The sequence below is a fragment of the Neofelis nebulosa genome, chromosome 16 (assembly GCF_028018385.1).
Source record: "Neofelis nebulosa isolate mNeoNeb1 chromosome 16, mNeoNeb1.pri, whole genome shotgun sequence".
Classification (NCBI taxonomy): Eukaryota; Metazoa; Chordata; class Mammalia; order Carnivora; family Felidae; genus Neofelis; species Neofelis nebulosa.
Genome location: NC_080797.1, coordinates 55,620,481 through 55,647,042, shown reverse-complemented (window position 1 = coordinate 55,647,042; position 26,562 = coordinate 55,620,481). Strand labels below are relative to the sequence as shown.

The 26,562-nt window shown below is 46.4% G+C and overlaps 1 long non-coding RNA gene across 2 annotated transcripts; it reads right to left on the bottom strand.

Moving 5' to 3' along the window:
* Window positions 1-940: 940 nt before the first annotated feature.
* LOC131497686 (uncharacterized) lies at window positions 941-14,713 on the bottom strand. Of its 2 annotated transcripts, none has more exons than XR_009255083.1 (5): window positions 13,922-14,713; window positions 7,957-8,021; window positions 3,952-4,110; window positions 3,179-3,263; window positions 941-2,538 (listed from the first exon to the last, which is right to left on the bottom strand). It is a non-coding gene; the product is annotated as an uncharacterized LOC131497686 (long non-coding RNA). The 2 variants fall into 2 exon arrangements; XR_009255084.1 differs by having other exon boundaries at window positions 3,188-3,263.
* Between the last annotated feature and the right edge of the window lie 11,849 nt (window positions 14,714-26,562).

Here is a 26,562-nt window from a genome sequence, read left to right as displayed (position 1 = left end):
TGAATAAGAATCACTGGTTTCTGAGAACATAATTCCATGCTGGCAGATAAATGTATTGTGCTTACCCCTTAGACACAAACACCCAAAGTGAACAGGCAAAACTCCATCCACTAAAGCAACATGTTTGTTTTGTTACATTTTAACTCCTAAGTGCCTAAGTCTTACCACAGTAAATCAGATCCAGTGTAGATAGAGTTCTATCCCTGAAGGTGATATCCAAGGACAGGTGTTGGTTGGGAACGCTCATCGCCCTTAACATTCACCTAACTGCTGTGCCTTCCTGCAGACCTCTATCCTGCTTGTTCTCCTCCTGATCCAGCTGCCACAATGTTGCTGGATTGCACACTAACAGCTTATGCAGCCATATGATCTGTGTTGCTGGGTGGAAGGGGAGTTTGTTGGATTTCCACTGCTCTGCACCCACTTCTCTTCCGGAATAGCAGCCTTGTTTCCTTTACTGGAATTATCTCTTCTGTGCCAAGCGTAGTCTGCTGGGGCCTATCTACCCCCAGGTGGGCAAGTGACCTGAGCTTGACCAATCTGATGTTCCTTCCCTTGGGTGCAGGATCTTGAGCAGAGAGCAAATAAGCAGGGATTGGCTGGCTGTAGCGTGGACCAGCTGGCTTCCCCAAGGGGGTCGCTGTTGATGTTTCTCCGCCATGACCCCCAGTCTCCCGTCAATTCTCTGAGCCCTTAGTGGCCTTCCAATAAAGGTCTCTTCTGCTTAAGTTAGTTTGAGTCGCAACCAAAAGATTCCTAATTGATACAGAATCTAATACCAGAAGCGGATGTTACAAGGCTAAGCAGAGAGATTTGGGTGAAGGAAAGAATTGGTATGAGAATTCAGTAATTCTTCTTTATGTTGTAGTAAGCAATGGGTTAACCTGTTGCCTATGAAGCCTTCTTGAGGCTTTAACATTAAAGGATATTATAAGAAAATTTCAAATTTTGGAGTGTGCTGGTAACTTCTTCAGCAAGGTCTTCCAAGGATGATTCGATTAAACGAAACCTGATCCCATCCAACAGTAAGAGAAGGGAAGAAAATACAGATTTGCTAAGAGTTGCCTTTTTGCCAATGGTTTACAGTTACAATTGTCTGGGAATCCAGGAAAATCTCAATTCTCTACCCTCAAACCAAAGTTAGCAGAAGAAAGTTACTTGGAAGAAGAAAGTTAGAAGAAGCTCCATAATAGGGACAGAGACAGCAAGCAGGAGGGGTCTCTCCCAGGCACCTCCTGATGCCTCAAAGAAGTCAGCACGCCCCTTGGGAAGATGCCACAGGAAGTAGCCAGTGAACAACACAACAGCAGTCAGTGCTCCACTGGGACCACGGAGCCAGCATGCCTGGGTTTGCATTGCTGCCCCACTGCATGACAGCAGATTCTTTACTGCTCCATGACCAGTGTTTGCAAAGGGGAGATGATAATGGTTCCTGTCTCATAGGGTTACAGTGAGGATTCAGACTTTAGAACAGTGCCCGCCCCATAGTAAGCAATCAATAAATGTTGCTTCTAACATTTTAGTTGTTATTGCGAGGAAAGGGTCATCCGTGTCATCCCCACCTAGCCCGGTGTTCTAGATTATTCTCAAGTAGAGGCCAAGACAGATACTAAAGGATGGCTAGAGCACCTGGGCCTATTGCCAGGCCACAGCTGTCCCCAGGCAGTTCTAGTTGAAAGCCTATGGCATGGTAAGATCCCTGACTCTTGCTACCATCCATGGCATTTGCCAGAAGCAATAAAGCAGGACCCCATTCACTTTTTAAGGGCATCATTTTGCCAGAGGAACCACAAGCCTGCTCCACGGCAGTCTACAATGGTGATTTCCAGGCTCCCAGACTCACAGCAGCAGGAAGAGAGCTGATAGAACAGTGCAGCTCCCAAAAGGGGCACCGCCCTTGATGCACATGTCTCATGGTCTGTGAAGGTTAACACAGGAGGGATTTCCCCAAAGAGACAGCAGGGGCCACAGAGGGCAAAGGGCAAAGAGGAGCCTTCCGGAGGACAGCACTAGGGAGGACAGGTACTTGTTTCGCAGAAGGACATCCATGTGATTTCTGGCAGAATATGACAGGGTGACCGTTGACAGTTGTATCCTGTCCTTTCCTTTTCCAAATGAGAGTTTTTAGTGCAATTACCCTGTTCTCCATTGCTGTTTACTAAATGCATCAGTGGTGATTAAATTTACCACTGAGCTTCACTGGACCGCATAGGACCATAGCAGCTCCCTCCACGAGGACCGTCTATCACCTAGAGAACCAGACTACATGAAATCATGGCTTGTCTCTTTTGGAAAAAGAGTTCATAGAGGGAGTGGGGATTTTTTGAGGTGTATTTATGGGGATGCAGGTGGGTGTGGATATTGGGCAGTTAAAGGGGGTGGACTGTACTGGTTGGGTGTTTGTGCAACTTGGCATTTTTTCACTCTTCTGGTAAAGTAACGCCTCCAAATGTGGTTTGGTTGGCATCATGATCCTGCTTCCAGATCTAGGGATGGTCCTTGATTCTCTTCAGCCAATCAGCATATCTGATCCCCTGGCTGTGGAAAGAAAGCCAGTGAAATTGGCTAACTCTGGAAAAAGAAGAGTCCCTCACTCCTCCCCCTCCATCTCTCTTTGATGGAAATTGGGGGAAAGGAACTCCCCTCCTCTGGATGGCATCTTGTCAAGATGTGACATGTGCGGTAACTGTGGGGGCTGGGGAGGAGCTGGTCCTTGGTGATGTTGAATCTCATCCTCACCTGAATCCATCCTTTTCAATTACATAAGTCAATTGCGGTTTTAGCCAGTTTAAGTTAGGAGTTCTGTCACTTATAGCATAAGGGGTTCTAACAAGTACACTAACTAGCAGGATTGGTGCTTTTATCTTTTAATAACAAGAGCTGTTATTTATCAAGGGCTTTATGCACAAAGCATTTGCATGGACAATTCTCTTGATCTCGTCACCTCCCCTGCAGGGCAGGCAGACCAGACTGTACATTATCTATCTATCATCCACCTTGTACTAGATGAGGAGACTGCGCTGGAGAGATCCTACTTTGCCCAAAGACGCCCAGCCAGTAATTAGAGGAGCTGCACCTTGAACCCAGGTCTGGCTCCAGGAAAAAAGTCTCATGCTGCAGCAGGGTCGCGCAGAAGCTGTCACCGAAACACAGCAAGTCAAATGAGATGGACACGTACCCAACTCACCTGACTTCTTCTTAGCCTCAGATTCTCGGTGGCAGTGCCTGGGTTTCAGATCCTTGAACCCCAGCAGCGGTTGCTTCTGCGGGAGGGGAAGTGACTCTGTTTGAGATATCTCTGGTGCAGTCAAGCGGGAGGTCATTTTCCCTTGTGGTTTCATTGATTTTATGAGGAGGGAGTCTGTGATCTTAGTTGGAAATATTTATGTTTGAAGGAGAGAAACTTAGGGGACTCAGTTGTGTCTGTAGGCCAGTCACTCCCAGGGACCTTCTTAATTTAGTGATTCCTCCCCTCCAGCCCCCTCCCTCTGTCCGTCTTCCACAGCAGGATTGAGCAAGCGATGTATTTATGAGACTGGAGCTCCAGAGCCCACGTGGGGGAGTAAATTACAAGTGAATGTACCTCCAGGATGGGGCAGCCTCCCTCGTCCTGGTGGCACTTCAAAGCTTCCTGAAAATTCCCCAAGAACAACCAGTCTCAGCGGGGCTCTGTGCAACCCTCTGAATACTCTGCCCAGACGTTCTCCGGGATGTGCAGACCCTCATTTGTGTCCACACCCCTCTCTAGCAGTTAGCAATGCCCCTTGGCAAAAGGAGACACTGAGGCACAGGGAGGCCAAGGTTTTGAACTTAACAGGCTTGAAGGCTGAGCCCATCCTCCAGATGTCCGTCTGGGGTTTCATTTACCTGTGCTCCATACCAGGACTGTGTCTTGTCTATCCTGGAATCCCCGTCTCTAGCACAAACATGGCAATAGCTAGAACTCAGTACCTTTTTGTGGAAAGAGTGGACAAGTTTGCTGTCCTGGTCTTTATGCCAAATTTGATTGAAGTCCAGTTTGAATTTCCAATTCATTTAGGCCACAGAGAACAAAGAATTTAAGATGCCCATAAACACTGGATAGTGTCCAAACCGATTCCTTGGTAACTTCTAGGCACCAAAATAAAAACACTTTACATTAGTAAAATTGCTCTGTAATCCACAAGGCCCTTGTACTGGTATTCTGCTGTTCACAGGCAACAACCCATGAGGCTGGTATAACTATGCCCATCTCAGAGACCAAGAAACTGACACACAGAGAGCCTGGGTAATTTGTCAAAGTCCCACAGTTGAGTGACAAAGACAGGTCTCAAACCCAGATCTTTTCATTCTGAGCCCAGTATTCTTCCCATCCAAAGGGTATATTTCTCTTCCCGCCTTCTAAGGGCACTGGAGAAGCTACTGGAGAAGAAAGAAGTTGGAATCAAGGACAGGAAGTCTCTGGTTTTGCCTGAGGCAGTGGAGCAGGAAGACAAGGACTCTCCAGGCTTCTCCCATTTCCAGAGCACCTGATACATGCCAGCCCCATGCTCCACACATACCTGCTTCCAGGGGAAGACTGTCAGGCAAGCTGAAGCTTCCAGCCCCTCTCTTATGCAGACCCCCTCAAACGCCCTGGGTAAAGGGTGCCATCAATTTACTACACAGGAACACTTACTTGAAGCCCTGAGCTCATATATTTAAAAAATACATATTCGGAGGCTTACCAAATTTGACAACAGCCCTAAAAAAAATGCCTGACATTATCCAAATAAGTTGTAGAGCTGAATATAAGCTCTCAATAATAAAAACCAAATTTTAATCAACCATGCTAAAGAAAGGCCAAATTATCTTCTGACCATGGAAAACATATATTTTTAAAGATTTTATTTTTAAGTAATCTCTACACCCCATGTGGGGTTCAAACTCACGACCCCGAGATCAAGAATCACATACTGTACCAACAGAGCCAGCCAGGCGCCCCTGCCTATGGAAAATATTGCAAAATCTTTGTCATGTTGACAAGTGACCAAAAAGTATGCAGTAAAAATGTGGGGAAGACAGTATTTTAAAGAGGCATGCCTAGGTGATTTTTTTAATTGTCATTTTTCTGTATTTTGTGACATTTGTGGTATTCACCTGCTTTAACATGTGGGGTTTGGGGGGGGGTCATTTCTTAATTATTTTTTTTTAATTTTTATTTCAATGTTTTTTATTTATTTTTGGGACAGAGAGAGACAGAGCATGAACGGGGGAGGGGCAGAGAGAGAGGGAGACACAGAATCGGAAACAGGCTCCAGGCTCCGAGCCATCAGCCCAGAGCCTGACGCGGGGCTCGAACTCATGGACCGCAAGATCATGACCTGGCTGAAGTCGGACGCTTAACCGACTGCGCCACCCAGGCGCCCCTCTTAATTATTTTAAATTCCATTTTCAGTAGGCTCCATGCCCAACGTGGGGCTTGGACTCACGACCTTGAGATCGAGAGTCACATGTTCTATCAACTGAGCCAGCCAGGCACTCCATTTTTGTCATTTTTAATTCTAAATAAATGTTCATTTTGTGCATTATTTACACTTGTAATTTTGCATTCTCCTTTCTTCAAGAGGGCCCTGTCAAGTTGGAAAGGTGTCAGGCCCCATACAGTTGGAGTCTGTCCCTGCATGGGTCATCTCGTTTAAATTATAAAAAAACTCCATGGAAGAATTACAATTCTAATTTTCATTTTGCAGATAAAGAAACTAAGGTTTAGAGATGACTGTTTTGCCCCAGATCCCAGAAAATGGAAAGGATCAAAGCCTGGTTTCCAACTCAGATTTGACTCAAAGCCCATGTTCTTCCTACTGTGTTACTACCAGTACCAGCCTTCGTGGAGATTCATTCCTGGTCCAGCCACATGATGCCTTGGGAAACTTGTGGTTTGAAAATATGTCCTCAAATCCTTTGATTCTTTTTCCTCCCTGATTCCCCTCCCCTGGAGCGCGGGCTGGACTTAGTGGCTTGGCGGACTTAGAATATGGAGGAAATGATAGTGCATGACTGGGTCTTAAACAGCACTGTGGCTGCCTTCTTGCTTTCTTTCTCTTGGGTCATTCATCGCAGGGGAAGCTGTCATGTCAGGGAGGCACTCAAGTAACCTTACAGAGAGGTCCTCATGGTGAGAAACTGAGGCCTCCAGCCAACAGCCATGTGATGAGCCATCTTGGAAGCAGACCCTCCCAGCCCCAGTCAAGCCTTCAGATGACAGCAGTCCAGCAATCTCACGAGAGACCCCAACCCGTGGGAGGAGCACTGTGGCCTCAGGAATCCAAATGCCCACAGTCCTGACGGGCCCTCACATTCATCTCTCGGGTGTGTGGAAACAGGCCACACTGCATCCTCTGTGACCGGAAACTCGATCTGCATGCGGTGGGCCAATTCCATGAGGTGTGTGGATACCACAAAAACGGCACAAGACACTCGGTCTGAGGGAACAGGACATACATCTACAGAGGCTCAGGGAAGCCACCCCACATGTCCTGAAGGAACCCCCATGCTTGGGCTGCTCCCTTGTGTGGGGACACCCACAGCACTTCGTACACGCAGATTTGATGGTGACTTGGAGCTGCAAGAACTGCTCCGTGGGGTTTGTTGGGGGATCCAGAGCCTGACTCAAAGTGAGGGACATTGTAGGAAGGATGCCAAGACAAGGGTTTGTAGGCTTGTCAGGCAGCCATATCTGAAACAGTCCTATCTCTGCCACCCCCTCCCCCCCAACTCACCCGCACTTCCTCCTTGTCAAATCAGCCACACTTGCTAATAGTGAGTGGAGTGGGGTCTCCCGGAGGGAATCAGTTTCCCAGGAGGTAACCTCTTTTGATTTCGAACAAGTACATTTCCTTGTGTCCATCAAAAAAAAAAAATCTCCAAACACTTTTTTGAGCTGACAAGTCTACCTGATTTATCACTGGCATTCCCAGGATTTGGGGTTTTCAGTGCTAAAATGGGGACAGTCCTGGGCACACGGGAGAGTTGGTCACCTATTGGCATTTAAGTAAGTGAGAAGTCATGGGGCACCTGGGTGGCTCAGTCAGCTGGGCGTCCAACTTCAGCTTGGGTCATGATCTCATGGTTTGTGGGTTTGAGCCCTGCATCGGGCTCTGTGCTGACAGCTCAGAGCCTGGAGCCTCCTTCGGATTCTGTGTCTCCTCCTCTCTCTGCCCCTCCTCCACTCTCACTCTGTCTCTCTCTCTCAATAATAAACATTAAAAAAATTTAAATAAGTGGGAAGTCAAATCAATGCAGATTTTTGTAAATAAAAAATTAATGTTTGGGCATTAATTGGGTGGCTCAGTTGGTTAAGCCTCTGACTTTGGCTCAGGTCATGATTTCACAGTTCGTGGGTTTGAGCCTGGCATTGGGCTCTGCACTGAATGCCTCAGAAGCTGGAGCCTGCTTTGGATTCTCTCTCCCACTCTCTCTGCCCCTCTCCCGCTTATGCTCTGTCTCTCTCTCTCTCTCAAAAATAAACATTAAGGGGCGCCTGGGTGGCGCAGTCGGTTAAGTGTCCGACTTCAGCCAGGTCACGATCTCGCGGTCCGTGAGTTCGAGCCCCGCGTCAGGCTCTGGGCTGATGGCTCGGAGCCTGGAGCCTGTTTCCGATTCTGTGTCTCCCTCTCTCTCTGCCCCTCCCCCGTTCAGCTCTGTCTCTCTCTGTCCCAAAAATAAATAAAAAAAAAAAAAAACAAAAAAAAACGTTGAAAAAAAAAATAAACATTAAAAAAAAGAAACCTTAAAAACATTACTAATAATATTTATCACTCACCTTCAAGAGAGTTTACAATAAGTAAAACCTTTGTACTGAATTTCTTCAAGAAAGCCTGGAGTGCTTTCAGTAGGAGGAAGTGGAAGGAAGAGAGAAAAACAGAGTTCTGTTTTGCAGACTTATCCTCCTTGCAAGTTCACTTGTATTAGCAGCACTGGCAAGTGAGAAGTCACCTGAATTCAGAACTGTGCTCTTCTAGAAACACGGTAAGGTGAGAGGTAAGTTGTCCTGTGAATGCCTACAGGGGAGAACGTTATTTAATTTAAAATGCTAGCAAAGGTCTTCAAGGGACACCTCATTTTTCACAGGCTTGCACTCCTCATGAATATGAATATTGGGCTCCAAAATCCATTGTGCAAGAAAAGTAACTTTTGTTTTAAGTGCTTAGCTTAATTTCTATTAGGAGTGTCCATTGTAGCCTGGTGTGGGAATTCGATCTTAGCCAACTCTGGAGTCCTCAACTTTTCTTCAAGGTTGTGTCTGATTTCAGGGTTTGGGGGGACCTAATGTAGCACTGAGGTGCAGGACAAGGGGGGGGCACGTGCTAATACTAAGAACAAATACTTAATGAGCACCTGTGCTATGCCGGACACTAAGCACTTTACACATCCTCTCTTTTGACCTTGGATCAGTACTGATCTGAACTATTTTTTTTAATATTTATTCATTTTGACAGGAGGGAAGGGGCAGAGAGAGAATCCCAAGCAGGCTCCGCGTCAGCACTGAGCCCGACTTGGGGCTCAATCTAATTAACCCACAAGAGCATGACCTGAGCTGAAATCAAGAGATGCTCAACCGAATGAGCTACCCAGGTGCCCCTGATCTGTGCGATTTTTATCCCCATTTTGCACATGAGGCACAGAGAAGGGAAGAGACTTACCCAGGCAGTGAGAGGCAGAGATGAGGTTTGAAACACAATGGCCTGGTTCTGGAGGCAGCGTGCCTAAAGTCATTCATTTAACAAGTTTTGATCGATCACCTATTACCCAAACCAGACCCACAGGATGGAGCAGTGGACTAAGCGGACAGAGACCCTTGCCCTCAAGTAGGCCCTGTCCTGGCCGCTATGCCTTCCTGCCTCTTTGTGGCAGCCATAAGACATCCACTTCCCATGCCGGTCCTTCAGGCAGCATTTTATTTTGTTCCTATTCTAGAAGACTCTTCAGGCCCAGTGGCCCTCTTTTTACATCCACATTCCTGCTAGGGAGACGGACATTCACTGTGCTGTGTGCACTGTGCTGGCCAGAGTGGGACTTTGCAGGGCTCAGATCTCTTCTACTTTCAACCTGTCAAACCCAGAGCACTTTGCCCCCACGCCAGGTCAGTGCCCAGGGAACAACTTGGTGGGTCCGTGTCAGGCACCCCAGCATGTACACCAGCCCTTCCTGCTCTGCCGTCTGACTCTACACCTTGCTGGACATCTAGCTTGAATAGGGAACAGGGTCTAGTTCTCCATTTCTCAGGGAGTCTAGCATGCTTCTTTCCACTCCCTCGCTTTCCCCTTTTCTGTGGGCCAGAAAACTGGCTCTAACTCATCCAATCTCTTCTATGTCCTGAGTTACGTCACAGCCACGGATTAGGAGTTTTAAAACCCTAAAGCCTTCTCTGCTCTCTGCAGAAAGTCTCATCCCTCCAACTGGCTGTGTGTGACTGATTCCCAATGGCAGAGGGGTCAAGCAAGGAATTGCAGAAATATCAGGGACACAAAAGCACCGGTTAATGTTGCACAACATCTGCCTAGCATAATTTCTGCATGTCAGACCCTGTAAATAAATAGTTTGCGTGCATTGTTAATGTTCACAAGAGCTCTGACATACACACCTCTTTGTGCCTCAGTTTACTCACTTGTAAAGTAGGGATAAAAATGGTATCCATTTCCTGGTTGCTTGGGAAGAGTGAAATGAGTTAAAAGGTTTCCAAGTGCTCAGGGCAATTACTGGAAAAGACCAAATATAAAATGTTGGCCATTATAATTATTGTAGTAATTTCTTGTCATGTTTGTCTTTCCCTTTATACGCATTCCAGGATGAAGACATGCTTTAAAAGTTTGTGTCTGCAGGGCGCCTGGGTGGCTCAGTTGGTTGGACGACCGATTTTGGCTCAGGTCATGATCTCACGGTCTGTGAGTTCGAGTCCCGCGTCAGGCTCTGTGCTGACAGCTCAGGACCTGTTCAGATTCTGCGTCTCCCTCTCGCTCTGTCCCTCCCCTGCTCATGGTCTGTCTCTCAAAAAGGAATAAACATTTAAATAAATAAATAAACAAACAAATAAATAAATAAATGTGACCGTATCCTTAGCACATGCCAGGCTCTGACACGTATTCAGTACATGTTGAATTTTAACTGAATGAACAAAATGTGGCATTTTGTTCTCTCTTAAAAGATCAGATTGGAGGTGGGGAAGTCACTTGACTTCCCCTTGCCCTCCACCCTGCCCCATTCCTTGTAGGAGATTGTATTTCTTAGAATGTCAGAGCTGGAACAGATCTGGGAGATCCTGTGATCTAACCTCAGTTTACAGAGAAGGGGTTATGAGCCCCAGGAAGGAGAAGTGATATGCCTGTGGCTGCCCGGTTAGTAGCAAAGGAGGGATTTCTAATCCAGCAGACAGGAGGAGTTTAATCACTTCTTTTGCATGGCCAGGTCAGGGTTCAAATCCCAGGCACACCATTTGGAAGTTGTATGCCCTTGGATAAATGAAGCCTCGCTGTCCTTGTTTTCCAATTGGGACTGTAATACAGAATCTGCAGGAGTTGTGCATGGAGGAGATGAAGTGATGTGGTAATGTCTCTAGCACATCATAGAAACACTTGTTCCCTCCCTGCCTTCCCCAACTCCTGTTCTGATAGCAAACCAAAGAAACAGAAGACAGAACCCTTATTCCAGGAGGCTATCATCCAAGATACAAGTGTACGTCTTTCCAAGAATGAACAAGATGGAACAGAAATGAGCCGAAGGAAACATCAGTGCAGGGGGGAAAGTTAGTAGGATGTTTTCCGGAAGAGGCAGTCCTAGTTTTAAAGGAGAGAAATAAGGCGGCACCTGGGTGGGCTGAGTTGGCTAAGCGTCGAACTTCAGCTCAGGTCGTGTTCTCGCGGTTCGTGTGTTCGAGCCCTGTGTCCAGCTCTGTGCTGACGGCTCAGAGCCTGGATCCTGCTTCGGATTCTGTGGCTCCCTCTCTCTCTGCCCCTCCCCCACTTATACTCAGTCTCTCTCTCTCAAAAATAAATAAACATCAAAAAATAATTTAAAGAAAGAGAGAAATAAGACAGATTGCCAGAGTGTAGCACAAAGGTTTTCCAATGGGCTTTTCTGAGACACCACCTGTATAAAGTAGCACTCCCTCAGTTTCTCTCCCCGACCCAGCTTTGTTTGTCCATGGCACTCACACCGCTGACTCACTCGTCCGTCTTTCTGTAATTGTCTGCATTCCCAACTGGAATGTATGCTCCATGAGAACAGAGACTTCCTCTGTCTTGTGTTCAGCGTTCCTGTTCCTAGAACAATATCTAGCACATGACAGCTGCTCAGAAAATATTTGTTGCATGAATAAGGAGTGACAAGTCACAACGGTGGGAACCAAATGGTCTTGGGAAGGAAGGAATGATCTGACTGGCAAGAGTCTATGTTTAAAATATTGAGAAATACCATGGAAGGTCGTAAGACACTCAGGGCTGAGATTTGATCACTTCCCATGGCAGAAGGAAGGCCTGTGCTGTGGGGCTGGTGGAGTAGCTTTGCTCTCTAGAAGGCCCACATTCCTGACCTTTGGCCAGGCCCCCCTCACTCTCATACCAGCTGGTGAGCCTAGAGAGATAACCTCCCCCCACCCAAGACTTCGGGTGCCTTTAGGTCAGCCCTTCACACAGGGGTCATCTGCAGTCACCGCCTTTGACTTTGCTGAGTGTGGGCCCAGTGAGAGCAAAGTGTTGGAAAGACCGGACACTCAGAGTCCACAAAGAACATAATTGAATCACCGAGCATCTTGTTTGTGTTGGGGGGGAGGGGAGGTAAACTCTAAGAACCTTTGCCCATAAAACTGTCTGCAGTTTTGAAAACACGCTTCATAAAAACTCCCCGGTGACCAGGAATGTACCCTTCTAACGTGGGATGTGACTGAAAACATCTTGAAAACCTGAATTACCCCGGGGTCGCCTACTTTGGCTGGTATACAGTAGGGGGCGCAGCTGCTACAAACGAGATTAGTTACACATTGACTCCGGCTCACTGTGTTTACAGCTTTGCACAGACACTTGGCCCTGATTCCTCACACGGAGTAGTTAACAGGTGTGCCAGCAGAAGAACGGGGCTTAGCCAGACAGTCTGAAGACTAACGTTTTCCTGGTTGGCATTCTATTTGACTGTAACCAGTTCTCTTTTTACAAAACCTTTTTCATCTGTATCAGTTCTCACCGTGTAAGACTAGCTTTCCTCCTGAAGACCTCACTTATCCCCAGGATCAGTGTTTGGTGTCCCAAGAATCCCTGTGTTAGAAGAAGGCTGGGCTGTCCGAAATGAGGGAGCCCAAGTCCCACCCACTGGCTTGAAGAAAATCTAGACAATAACGTCTGGAGCAAGCCCAGTCTTCCCAAGAACTGGCCTTATTGGGGCTTCAAGGGAAACCACGCCTGGCTTCCCCTGGAAGTGATATACAGTCACTGGAGGAAGAGAGCTGTGGCCTGGAAATCCCAAACAGAGGGGCTTCCAAATACCAGCCGTTGGTAGGGATGTTTGCCCGTTTAGGGACTGGCAGATGTGCATTTCTAAGAGTGCTGAGCTTACAGAATAAGGAATGAACAAAGAGTGCCCTCCTTACCTCCAACCCCTCGCCCTCTCCTAAGCAACGAGCCCCCAGGGCTGTCTCAGCGTCACCACATCCTGCTTCGATGGCCTTGGGATGCCCAAGTCACCACATGAGTCAGGAAAGGGAACATGCAGATACTTTGCTCTTTTCTGGAGTCTTGGACCTTCAGTGTCGTTGACCAGCTTGCTTCCGGTAGCAAAACAGAGCAGTGAACTCCCAAGAAGTTCGGGTGCTCCTCATGTCTCAAGGACTTTGAGACCCCGCATCCAGGCCGACTTGATGTCTTAGCAAAGGGAGCAGCCAGGAGGTCCCTTCTGGCCCCTCACCCCCCTCTTCCTCCCTCCACATGACTCCAGTGGATGGAGGTGCCAGAGAGGGGCTGGGAAACAAAGGTGGCTTTCACCCAGAGCCTGCTGAAAAGGGACAGTCCTGGTGGGGTCTGCAGCCCTGAAGCAGGGTGCCGTCCTGTGACTCTGGGCTCAAAAATGTGTGAAATTTCTTTTTGCTGGGTATTCTACATCAAGCGGAACCTGTTCTCAGAGAAACATTCCATTTCACAGACCCTAATGGCTTTCCTCTGTGCTGATGCATTAATGAGGCTCCGGCTCGTTCTAATCAGAAGGAAGCCATGCAGATAATTGCCTGAATTTTTAATTCAGGGTTATGATAGGGGAATCAAAGTCACACTGCAGTTGCTGAGGCTGCCTCTAGTTCCGGGCCATTGACTTTTGCAATTTTCTTTGATTTCCCCCCTCCGTCTCTTTCTCCCCACCCCCACCTCTCTCTCTCTCTCTCTCTCTCTCTCTCAGGCTTGGTGGAGACTGACAGTTTCGGGGTGGGGCAGGGTGGAGAAATAGGGACAGCCCTTGGGGTCTCCTATACAGTCTCTCTTCTTCCTCCTTCTCTTGTTAAATCCCTACCCCCACCCCAGGAAAGAGTAGACACTGCCTGCACCTGTGCCCCCAGGGCTGGTTCTGGGAGAGCGCTCTCTGCAACTAGCCTCCCCACTTAGGGTCTCCATGCCCATAAGCAAAGACAGGAAATTTGCCCCAGGAGAGGATCTCCCTTGGCAATTTACTTCTCATTTCATTTCGGTTCTTTGGGGGCAGGGGAGAGAACTGCAAAGGTGAAAGGGAAAGAAATCAGGTGACCAGAGCGGCCGCGGTGTCTCCCAGTTCCCTGCAAAGGTGATTTGCGCCAGATTGGTACTGGGACCAAGGGCAGGTGAGAAGCTGGAGGAATCCAAGCCTGGGGTCTTTCCTAAATCACCTTATCTCCCGCCCTAACAATCACAGTGTGCCAGAATCTCAAATTTACGCAACTCCGAGAACTTACAGGCGGTGGAAAGAGGTGAATTCAAACCGGTTGTATTCTAGGCCACCAACCAGCACCCTGAGCAAGAACCCGGAGGCTGGTACAGAGGGAGGCCCCCTGACGCTGGCCAGTTTTCCCAGTCTCCTAGACCTTGGAGTGATAGAGAATTTGCCAGGGCGAGAGCCAGCTCTGCTGGCTCAACTCCAGCCAAGCAAGCTGGCTTTTCCAGGAGAGCCACTGTTCCTGCAAGCGAAGGCTGTTCTCCCAGCACCTCGGGTGCTGTCAGTAGAAACACTGTGGGCACATGTTTACACTTTAAGCCGGTAGCAGCAGAGTGACTCTTCCCCTTCCAGACTGGGCAGCTGAGTGGCTGGGCACCAGTCACGTGGCCTCTAAGAGCAGAATTTATTTCCACATCTCTGATTCTCTGTAGGTTTAGGATTTCCACTTTCAGGAGAACGAGAAGATATTGGTGCCATGACTGAGAATCTTCTAGGCACAAAAGACTTTATGCCATCCTTCCTTTGCAGCCTGCCAAGTGCCTTGTGAGGAAGGGAAGCCTGCCCGTACAGATCAGGAAAATCAGGTTCACTGCAAAGAAGCAGACATTGTGCCCTCACCTTCCAGTGGAAGCTTTCGTCCTGTAGAATCCCGAAGTCCCTTTACAGCTGCATTCTCAGGGCTTGGTGATGCTATTGCTAACGCTGTCTTTCCAACTGCTGGCCGCAGCTTCCAGAAATTATAAGGAGCAGTCGCCTTTTTCATGCTGGTGGAATTTGACCTCCATGGGGCTTTTGTTTCCTCAATAAAATCTCGCCTCATGCTTGAACAACACCTCTCTCCCAAGAATGCCAAATCAACCATAAATATGCTCTGCAGTCATCCAAACACTAAAGGATAAAGGAGAGAAGACGAAACCCCTTAAGAACATTCCATTTCTTTCCGACCAGTGGGCCTCATCTTGGTTCTGTGATATTTTCAGATACTACAGAGTATCACAAAGGATGCTTGTGAACTTCTGTTGAACTTTTAATGAAAAATCACCCTCCATTTCCTTTAAAAAATTTTTTTAATGTTTATTTATTTTTGAGAGAGAGAGCACGAGCGGAAGAGGGGCAGAGAGAGGGAGACACAGAAGCCGAAGCAGGCTCCAGGCTCTGAGCTGTCAGCTCAGAGCCCGATGTGGGACTCGAACCCACGAGCTGTGAGATCATGACTTGAGCTGAAGTCGGATACTTTAACCGACTGAGCCACCCAGGCACCCCTCCATTTCTTTGAATTGAACACACAGACAAAAAAGACATGTGCTTTGGAACACCTGTACACAGTTAGAGTCCCATTTATGTAACCAGTCAGCAAACATTTAATGAGCACCTGCTATGTGCCAGGCTGTGCCAGGCACTGAGGTCACAGATGAAAGGCTGAGTCCTGCCCCCCACCCCCTGGAGGTCACTGTTTAGCGGGATAGATGGACAAGTAAAGAATTTCCATGCCAGGCAAGGGCTGTGGCAGAGAGAATTACAGTACCCTATGAACACTAAAGAATCCTGAAATTGAGCCAACAAGATGATGGCTAACCTCCCACAAAATTGAGAGAAACACTACGAGTCCTTATTCCTGAGCCCAGAGTGTGGGTCCATTCAGAGTCAGAAGACTCCATTCTAAACTTTGGTCTCTTAACGATCTCAAGAACCGCTCATGGCTCCCTGGAGACCTGGGCTGCCCCCACCCAGGTCCTCTGCATTCCAGCTCCAGTCCTGTGAACCTGGAGTTAATGATTAAACTGCGCATCGGTGCCGTGGCTTCCTTGGGGTAAACTGGGCTGCTCAGCCTGGAAACTACCAAGTTCCTGGCTCTGCTCCAGCCCAGGATAGGCCAGAGACAGATCCAGTCCCCACACCCATAAGCAGCTTTTTCAAAGTTGGCTGGGGTCTCAACAGCACGTGGTCACCAAGCCTCCTGCTATAGACTTAACACGCTGTGGTATAGTAGAAAGGGGGGTGGCAAAGGAGATGGGGGTCTTGGGTACAAACCCTGGGTTGGTTACTAATCAGCTGAGTGACCTTGAGACAGTCTCCCTACCCTTCCTGGGTTTCAGGTCTACCACAACAGAAGGTTGGATCAGAAAGTGCCATGTTCTCCCCCACTTCTGTGCCTTTGCACACGTTGTTACCTTTGCCTGGTACACCCTTCCTGTCCCCTTTGCCTTCTTACTCGTCCTTCAAGATGCAGCGGAAGGATCACCATCTTCAGGAAGCCTTCCTCAACCCTCCTCCCACAGGCTGGGTCAGGTGCCCCTCTCTTTGGTTCCCTCTGTCATGACACTTGACCTATGATTATGGCTTTGTTTTTCCTCACCCCCCCTCCCCCAAGGAGACTGTGAAGTTCTTGAAGACAGAAACTGTAGTTGATCTATTTTTGTATCCCCCACCCATAGCACAATGCCTGGCATCAAGTGTGTGTGTTCAGAAATGTCGATTTTTATCCAATTATAGTCATTGTGATTATGGATATTTATGAACTTATTTCTAACATTTTGCTTTGTGTTTCCTTTTTACTTTACTTTTTTTCTTCTCTGTCTACTGCTCCCCCCCCCAACTTTTTTTGCATTCTACCCAATTGATTGTATTCTTTCTTTTTCTTTTTCTTTTTAGAGGTTTCACATTTTATTTCCCTGCTCTTAGTGGGAACCCTTAACATTGTAACATAAACTCTTGTCTTAATAACTATAAAGTTACTAATACCTCTGATCTCTTTCCCCAACATATAAAAACCTTAGAACACTTTAACTTGTCCTTCCCCATCCCTATTGTTTCTTAGTACTTTAGTTTCATTTTATTTGTAGATCCATCAAAATTACTTAAAAAAAATTTTTTAAGGACGCCTGGGTGGCTCAGTTGGTTAAGTGTCTGACTCTTGGTTCTGGCTCAGGTCATGATCTCATGGTTTGTGAGTTCAAGCCCCGCATCAGGCTCTGTGCTGATAGTGCAGAGCTTGCTTGGGAGTCTCTCTCTGTCCCTCTCTCTCTGCTCCTCCCTACCCCCCTCCCCGAAAATAAATAAATAAATAAGTAAATAAATAAATAAATAAATAAATTTTTAAAAATTAAAAAAAATTTATAGCCAGTGATTATTGAGATCACAGCAGTATGATTATATATATATATATATATATGTGTGTATATATATATATATATATATATACATATCTTTTTTTAATTAATGTAATTTAACTTACCTTGCTTCTTCAATACCACTCTTTCTGTCTGGGCTCAATTCCCTTTTTTTAAAAAATATTTTTAAATGTTTATTTTTATATTTAAGAGAGAGAGAAAACGCGAGCAGGGGAGGGGCAGAGAGAGAGAGGGAGGGAGAGGATCTGCGCTAAGAGTGGAGAGCCCAACGTGGGACTCGAACTCAAGAACTGTGAGATCATGACCTGAGCCAAAGTTAGATGCTCAATTAATTGGCTGAGCCACCCAGGTGTCCCCTCAATTCTCTTCTTGAAGTGCATCCGTTAGTAGCCCTCTCAGTGAAGGTCTGTGACAAGTAAACTCTGTCTTTGCCTGAAAATACCATTATTTTGCTATCCCTCCTGAATAGTACTTTCACTGGGCCAAATGCATTTCTAAACTGATGGTTATTCTTCTTGTGCACTTTGAAGATTATTTCCACTGTGTTCTGGCACCTTTGGTTGAGGATGAAAGGTCTTGTTTCATTTTATTATTCCTGTGTAGGAAATGTATTGGTATTTATCTCTGGTAGCTGCTAACATTTTTGGTTTTTTGTGTGTATGTTTTGTTTTACTTTGGTCCGTCTTATTTCTGCAACTCCAGTATGCTAATATGTCTGAGGGTACAGCTATTTGGTTTATCTTGCATGGAACTCAGTATACTTCTTTAACCTGAGGCTTCATATCTCTTTTCAATTTTGGAAGCCAGGATTTCTTTAAATACTGACATTTCTATATTTTCTATAGACTCTTCTAGAATCCCTATTAAAAGTATATCAGGGGGCTCCTGGGTGGCTCAGTCGGTTAAGCATGCAACATTGGCTCTGGTCATGATCTCATGGTTTGGGAGTTCGAGCCCGACATGGGGCTCTGTGCTGACAGCCCGAAGCCTGCTTCAGATTTTCTGTCTCCTTCTCCCTCTGCCCACCCCCCACTTGCACTCTGTCTCTCTCTCTCAAAAATAAATAAACATTTTTTAAAAAGCATATAAGATCTTTCCATTCTTTATTTCATGTCTCCTAACCTCCTTCCATGATGTGTGTGTCTTTACTTATCCATGTTTCATTTTGAATGACTTCTTTAGATCCATACTTCACATCACTAATTCTCTCTTTATTTGTAGTTGTTCTATAACTAGCCAACCCCTTAAGTTTTAGGTTTCACTGTATTTTTCATTTTTGAAAATTCTACTTTTTCAGGTCAACTTATTCATTTTCAGTATCCCATTCTTGACCTTTTACTTCTATAAGTATTTTCAACACACATATTTTATAATCTCTTTCAGAATTCCTATTATCTGCAATTTTGTGGGTACTGATGCTCTTACTTATTGTTTCTGTTAACTCTCCTTCATGGTACTTCATTTCCTAGCGTAGTTTGTGACTTTCGTCCTGGGCTCATCTTCAAAAGGGAATATGTTTTGTTTTGTGCAGTTTCTTTCTTTCTTTCTTTCTTTCTTTCTTTCTTTCTTTCTTTCTTCCTTCCTTTCGAGAGAGAGAGAGAGAAAGAGTGGGAGAGAGGGACGTGGGAGAGAGGGACAGGGAGAGGGAGAGAGAGAATCTTAAGCCATCTCCATGCCCAGAGTAGAGCCCAACTCAGGCTCTATCTCACAACTGTGAGATCATGACCTGAGCCAAAATCAAGAGCTAGATCCTTAACCGACTGAGCCATCCAGGCGCCCCTTGTGCATTTTCATACATGCCTCTTCTAGGTTCCTGGTGATTTGACTACTGTAAACTGGTTCTTACACTTCCTCACCTGGATATTATAAATTCAGACTCCACACTGACATATGACACAGGCTTTGGCTTACAATTTCTCATGGGTGTCTGTTCTCCCATCTACAGTCCCAGGTGGGTGTTAAGGCTCCTCGTAAATTCCTTAGGTGGGGGGCAGTTTTCTAGTTCCCATTTGTGAACAAGGGAATCCTTAGAATCCACCCCACTTCCTCACCTCTCCTTGTTCTCAGAGTTTCTCTTCTGTGCCTCCATTTAGTATTGAATCATATCCTCCAGCACTGAGAGCCTATCTCTCAATGTGGGACCCCCGTCAGCCATCAGGGTCTCAAGCACTTACCACTCTAGCTTTGAATCCTTCTCTTTATTTCTTTCTTACAAACTCAACAATGTATTTGGAAAAAAAAATTTTTCTGTTCTACTTAATCCAGATTGTCTATGAATTTTTAGAGAAACAAACCCATATCAGTCAGTCTGTTGCATTAAGCAGAAGTCTCCAGAAATTTCTTTATGGTGAGTGAATGAATGAATGAATGATACCCAAGGTTCCTTCAGGTCTAAAGTCTATAATTTTAAGTGTACTCAGAGGAGAAGCTTAATATCAGAAACAGAAATCCAAGTACGTGTTCATCTTTTCATATCCCTTTCTGTGGAAATAGACAAAGGGTCCCCTGACTCCAGTGGACACATGTTTTAGCACATGAACTAAGGTTTGCTCCCAGTTACATTTGGTGACAATGGACAGAAAATATGCCTAGCTTTTTTCTTCTTCAAGATGGAAGCAATTCTATTTGACCCAATTTGTGGAATATTAGAAGACCTAAAGAACTATTTTAAAGAGCTTTTCAAATAAAAGTTCTGTGTATCTTAATTTATACCCAACAAGGCTAACAGTCAAATGTCAAGAAACCTCCCTGATAAGTTATTTGCGGGCATTTAGAAATGCCCAAGTGTTCGGGCGCTTGGGTGGCTCAGTCGGTTGAGCTTCCGACTTCGGCTCAGGTCATGATCTCACAGCTAGTGAGTTTGAGCCCTGCATCGGGCTCTGTGCTGACAGCTCAGAGCCTGGAGCCTGCTTTGGATTCTGTGTCTCCCTCTCTCTCTGCTCCTCCCCACTCTCTCTCTCTTTCTCTCTCTCTCTCAAAAATAAACATTAAAAAATTAAAAAAAAAAAGAAAAGAAAAGAAATGCCCAAGTGTTGGGGTGCCTGACTGGCTCAGTTGGTAGCACATCTGACTCTTGATCTTGGGGTCATGAGTTCGAGCCCCACATTGGGTGTAGAGATTACTAAAAAAAAAAAAAAGAAATACAGAAATGCCCAACTCTTATTGGAGGGAGACTAAGACATAGTCCTCAGGAAATTCCCATTCATGCCTGAGCAGCTGAAGGAAGTACTTTCTAGAAACTGCATGTCTAGAATGCAGACAGGATAATAATTTGCTACATTATAGGATTTTGTGCATACTGCCTTGAAACTGCCCTAGAGAAAGGCTATGCTCTTCCATCCCCAGCGTATGCTTGCCTTGCCCATGAAAGTCATCGCTGTTTGCTTCAGTGCTACAAGCGTTTATGAGCTCTTGCTCAGGACCCTACAGCGTGCCGCATCCTGGGGCCACAGAGATGAACAGGATGAGTCCCCTGCCCTCCTCATCCTAACAGTCTGGGTGGTATTGCACGTGGATGGGAAATAAGAGCTTTTCTGTGATTTTTAAAATTTGTTAACATTTTTTAATGTTTTAATTTTCCTTTCAAGTATTCACCTACTCAGACTCTGTGACATTCCTACTAAATGATGTCCCTTCCGTCTGAACAGTGGCAGTGCTGAAGCTTCTGTGGACCTTATTTCACGGTCGCTTGCAGAGTGTGGGGGTATCTCAACTGGCCCCTGCACATGAAATTTATTTGCCCCTGGAGCCATAAAAGGGCAGGATTTCAGAACAGGCTAGCAGAAGCCTCCTCTTTCTCTGAAGCCCCAGGGCCTCTTCTTTGCACTTCCCTTAGGTCACCTGCCACTTTTCACTCTGTATTACCATTACTTGCCTATTTTCTTTCTCTTCGTCCTGGAACCGAAACCCCTGGAGGGCAGGGTCCGTCTTTTATAGTACCTATAAAGTTATGCTTAAAAATTACTTTTGTATGATTTGATCCTGTCTACGGGCAGTTGAGGCCCAAAGCTGTTAAATTGCTGGCTAAGAATCGCTCCTGAGAGGATGGCAAAGAAAGTGACAGCAGTATTGGTAGGACCCACGTCTCTTGATATTCCCTGTCCTACTCTCAGCAAACATCTCTTCTCCAATTCAGGGCTTCTCAGACTTGACAGTGCCACAAATCAACCAGGGAGCTTTTCTTTTTCTTTTTTTTTTTTTTAAATTTTTTTTCAACATTTTTTATTTATTTTTGGGACAGAGAGAGACAGAGCATGAACGGGGTGGGGCAGAGAGAGAGGGAGACACAGAATCGGAAACAGGCTCCAGGCTCCGAGCCATCAGCCCAGAGCCCGACGCGGGGCTCGAACTCACGGACCGCGAGATCGTGACCTGGTTGAAGTCGGACGCTTAACCGACTGCGCCACCCAGGCGCCCCAACCAGGGAGCTTTTCAAAATGCACATCCGGGGGCGCCTGGGTGGCTCAGGTGGTTGAGCATTCGACTTCGGCTCAGGTCATGATCTCCCAGTCCATGGGTTCGAGCCCCACGTCAGGCTCTGTGCTGACAGCCTCAGCACCTGGAGCCTGCTTTGGATTCTGCGTCCCCCCCCCCCACCCCCGCCCTCTGCTGCTCATGCTCTGTCTCTCTCTGTCCCTCAAAAAATAAAACAGAACGTTAAAAAGAATTTTTTTTTAAATACAATGCACATCCTGTTTGAGGAGACGTGGGGTGAGGCCTAAGGGTCTGCATTTCTAACAAGATCCCAGCTGGTGGTGGTGTCCAGGGTGCCCGTCGAGAGCACACTTTGACTAGCAAGGGTCTAACACAAGCCAAATACTGTGCTAATGTACACAGGCCTTGGGGGTTGGAGGTGAGGAGTTGGAAAAGACCCACAAGCATTAAGAAAGAAAGGGCCAGACTCCCAAAGCTCAGAGCTCAGAGGCTACTGGAAAATGCCTGTAAGAAACACTTGTGTGGTTCTGGTGAAGACTGGTCTGTGTCCAGAGTATTCCAGGTGCATGGGAAAAGGAAGAGCCAATAATTTCCCCAGTTAACCGCAGAGAGGGGAGCTCTAACACAGTCCCTTCCAGGCCAGGGCAGTCACTTCCCTTTTCCACAATATTTTGTCCTGAGTCTTCAAGCAAACCTAACAAGGCAGCCTCCTTCAGTCATGCTCACTCACCGGCCCAGGGACCCGATCCTCTCACCGGCCCCAAATGCCCCTGCAGCATTGGTGCCATAACCAAGGCAGCTCAGTTAGTCAAAGCCCAAGGGCACAGACGTCAGCCTCTCTGGTTCCTCTGAGCCCATCTGCTTTTTAGAAACTGTGCGGCCTATGGATGCCTGAATTCTCAGGATGGTGTTGGGAAGAGGGAGACATTGTCATAAGGGCTGACCATCTGCCTGTTTGTTTTCATACCGCTAGCTGGTAGGGCTCTAGAGGTGAGAGCCCCCTCACTATGCTACTCTGACTCCGAGAACCTGTTGGGTGTTTTTTCTTAAAGGGGGGAGGAGAAGAAAAACCTTGTTCCAGGAATAATCTCATCTACATTTAATTACATTGCCTTGGGCGTTTTTCTTTCACTGGCAATGAATGTGGCCTCTAAACAGTGTCTGGGGCCCTCAGGCCGTAGTTACTTCCTGCGAGAGAAACTGAGATAGGCTTCCCTGAGCCAGCCCAGAGCTGCATGGGTCCCCAGAGTCTGCACTGCTCCCCACTGGGATGGGCCTTCCAACCCCAGCAGTGAGCTCCCCAAATGGCTCTTTGAATAGGCTAAGAAAGACAGCGAAGATGAGGAAGGAAACTCCTCGAAGGGGCCACTCAACTGTGTTGCCAAGAAAGATGCAAAGGGCCCAGCTCCCCAATTCTGTATATTTAATGCTTTCCGTCTTAAAGATTAACAGGGGAAAAGCAGCTAAGCTGATCGGAGTGCCACAAAGTCCACAGGCGTCAAGTGCATGGTCAGAGGCAGAGCACAGCGACCCTCAACATTAGCATGGGGTGGGGTGGGGTGGGGGCTGGGAGCACCTTCCAGAGACACGTGGAACTTCAGAGAGAGAGAGGGACCTGAGCAGTTGCCAAAATCAACCACCTCGTTTACAGGTAGGGAAATCAAGGCCCAGCTAGAGGAATGGATGCCCCAAGTCACTGTGCAAATATCTGTAGTGTATTCTAAACGCATTTATTAAAATATAGGGATACATTCTTTGATTAAAATCCTTTGGCACATTGTCCTAGAGAACTTCAGACCGATTTATGAAAGCTCAGAACTATCTCAACCATCCTTAACATTCTCAGATGCTATTAGGCATCCCTGAATTCATCTAGGGAGCAAAGTACCAAATTCATGAAAAATGCATGAAACCATGTTAAGTCCAGGGTGGGGAGACTACAGCCTGCTCTTTTGTGTATCCCTGAAGTCGAGAGTGGTTTGTACATTTTTTTAATGGTTGGGGGAAAAAAGAAGGAAAAATAACATTTCATGACGTGTAAAAATCATATGAAATTCAAATTTCAGTGTCCATAAATAAAATTTTATTGGTATGGAGTCACATTTGCTTACATATCAACCATGGCTGCTTTGGCACTACAGTGGTAGGAGCCAGTCGTTGGACAGACTATATAGTGCTCAAAGCCAAAAGTATTGACCACCTTGCTCTTTACAGAGGGAACTTGCAGACCCCTTAGGTAGAGAAGGGAGATTTGGAGTAGCATTTTGGAGGGGATCCCAGACTCTGCCATCTAAAACTAAAAACTCCCAAGGGGGAACATATCCCTCGTGAAGAATCTCTGGCAGCTGACAGAGGACTGACTGTGTGTTGACAGGGCAAGAATTAATCCCCCGTGTGCAGAGGCTCAGGTTCGTGTCTCTGTGAGCTCTGTCTCTCTCACTTCTGCACCTTCCCCGTGACCAATAAGCTATGTTAGCCCTGAAGGTCCCCATTAGAGCCTCCTGGCAGTTCCCCTCCACATATCCCTTTAAGACCACTGCCCTTCCTGTGTAGGTATCAGATATTCCTCTGACCTGAGACCCTTTGCTATAGGGTGTTAGGAGTCGAAGATAGAAATGAAGGTATCCAAATCAAGCACTTGTGTTTTGATCTAAGACCTGTCATTAACGGTATGAGAAAATAGGAGAAATGGAATTTATCTTTAAAGCCTTTAGAATTTCCTCCTCTGGGGTGTTGTCCCTAACTCCCTTGGGAAAACATAGAGACAGCTCCCTCTGAGTGCCTTTGGAGCTTGAGCCACACTTAGCATTAGTTTGCAATTAACATGTTGCATTGTAAGTGGTTATTTGGATATCTATGTCCAGGAAGACAGGGACTTGATCTTGTCATCTCTGGATCCCCCAGGACCTGGGGCCACACCTGGCATATAGTGGGTGTATTGGTTTGCTAGGGCTTCTATAACAAAATATCACAGGCTGAGTGGCTTAAGGGACAAAAACTTATTTTCTCACGGTTCTGGAGGCTGGAAGTCCAAGATCAATGTGTCAGCAGGTTTGGTTTCTCCTGAGGTCTCTCCTTGCCTTTAGACAACCGCTTTCTCTTTGCATCCTCACATGGCCTTTTCTCTGTGTGTGTTCATTCCAGGTGTCCCTTCCTCTTCTTTTAAGGACACCATTGCTATTGGATTAAGGTCTCATTCTTAGGACCTCATTTAACCTTCATTGCCTCTTTAAAGGCCCTATCTCCAAATACAGTCACACTGGGGGTTGGGGCCTCAACATGGGAATTTGGAGGGAACACGATTCAGTCCGTAACACTGGGTGTCTAATAAATAACGTTTTGGAAAGAAAGCAGGAAGGATGGATCCTAAGCACTAAAACATTAACAAATGGCAGGGTGTGATACAGACATAACCATAATATCATGGAGCAGAATCATCCATCCTCTCCAACTTCCCCCTGAAACTGACTTGCAAACCACCAGACACCAATTCTTTTTTTTTTAATGTTTATTTATTTTTGAGAGAGAGAGAGAGAGAGAGAGAGAGACAAAGTGCCAGTGGGGGAGGTGCAGAGAGAGAGGGAGACACAGAATCCGAAGCAGGCTCCAGGCTTTGAGCTGTCAGCACAGAGCCCGACGCGGGGCTCGAACTCACGAGCTGTGAGATCATGACCTGAGCTGAAGTCAGACACTTAACCGACTGAGCCACCCAGGTGTCCCCACCAGACACCAATTCTGCTGAGTTTCACACTCCGAACAAGAGAAAGGAGACTTTGCTATTCTTGTCTCCCCATGACTATTGACCTTAAAGCAACAGACTCTCGAGCTCTCTCCAGCTCTCTTAGGCTCTTAGGGCACTAAGGAATATATTTTACATCATAACCTGGGATATGTGTTTCACAAAACAACATTACTTTGAGATACACTCTGGCATTTTCAGTCATATTCTTTTGTAAAAACCAACAATTTCTCTTGATGAAACGATTAATTAATTTTATGGCCCATTAATGGGTCACTTATTAGAGAAGAGTTCTACAGACATTGTCATATTAGACCTCACAACAATCCTGAGAGGTGCATTTTACACATGGAAAAACCGAAAGTTAGAAATGTTAATTATGCCCAAGGTCACTCAGCCAGAATTCTAGTGGGATTTGAATCCACACTCTCTGACTTCCATTCAAAACTCTTTCATCTGGGCACCTGGGTGGCTCAGTCACTTAAGTGTCTGACTCTTGATCTCAGCTCAAGTCTTGATCTCAAGGTCATGAGTTCAAGCCCCACATGGGGCCTACTTAAAAATAAAAATAAATAAATGAAACACAAACTCTTTCATGTATCATCCTGTTTTATTTTGTCAGAAAGAGGAATATTTGCCCATTTTCTTCTTTTTTTTAAAGTTTATTTCTTTGGGGGGGGTGGAGAGAGAGAATGAGCGGGGGAGGGGCAGAGAAAGAGGGAGAGAGAGAATCCCAAGCAGGGTCCTTGTGTTCTCCACCCACTGGAGGCACGTGGTACAAACCACCACGTATGAATGAAAATATCACAGCCCCGAACTTCATATCCTCCAAATGGGAAAATAGTACTCGAGCACTATGGTTTATGGTTTGGCTAAGTGGAATAGAAAAACCAGAAAAGCGGTTGGGGTGCCTGGGTGGCTCAGTCGGTTAAACGTCTGACTTCGGCTCAGGGTTCGTGAGTTCGAGCCCCGCATCCGGTTCTGTGCTGACAGCTCAGAGCCTGGAGCCTGCTTCAGATTCTGTGTCTCTCCTTCTCTCTGCCCCTCACCCGCTCATGCTCTATCTCTCTGTCTCTCTCAAAAATAAATAAACATTAAAAAAAAAAACAGGAAAACAGGGTGCCTAGGTGGCTCAGTTGTCCGACTTTGGCTCAGGTCATGATCTCACAGTTCGTGAGTTCAAGCCCCATGTCAGACTCTCTGCTGACATCTCAGGGCCTGGAGCCTGCTTTGGATTCTCTGCCTCCTCCTTCCTCTCTACCCCTGCCCTGCTTGTACTCTGTCTCTCTCTCAAAAACAAATAAAATTTAAAAAGTTTTTTAATTAAAAAAAAAAAAACACAGCTAAGCAACAGCT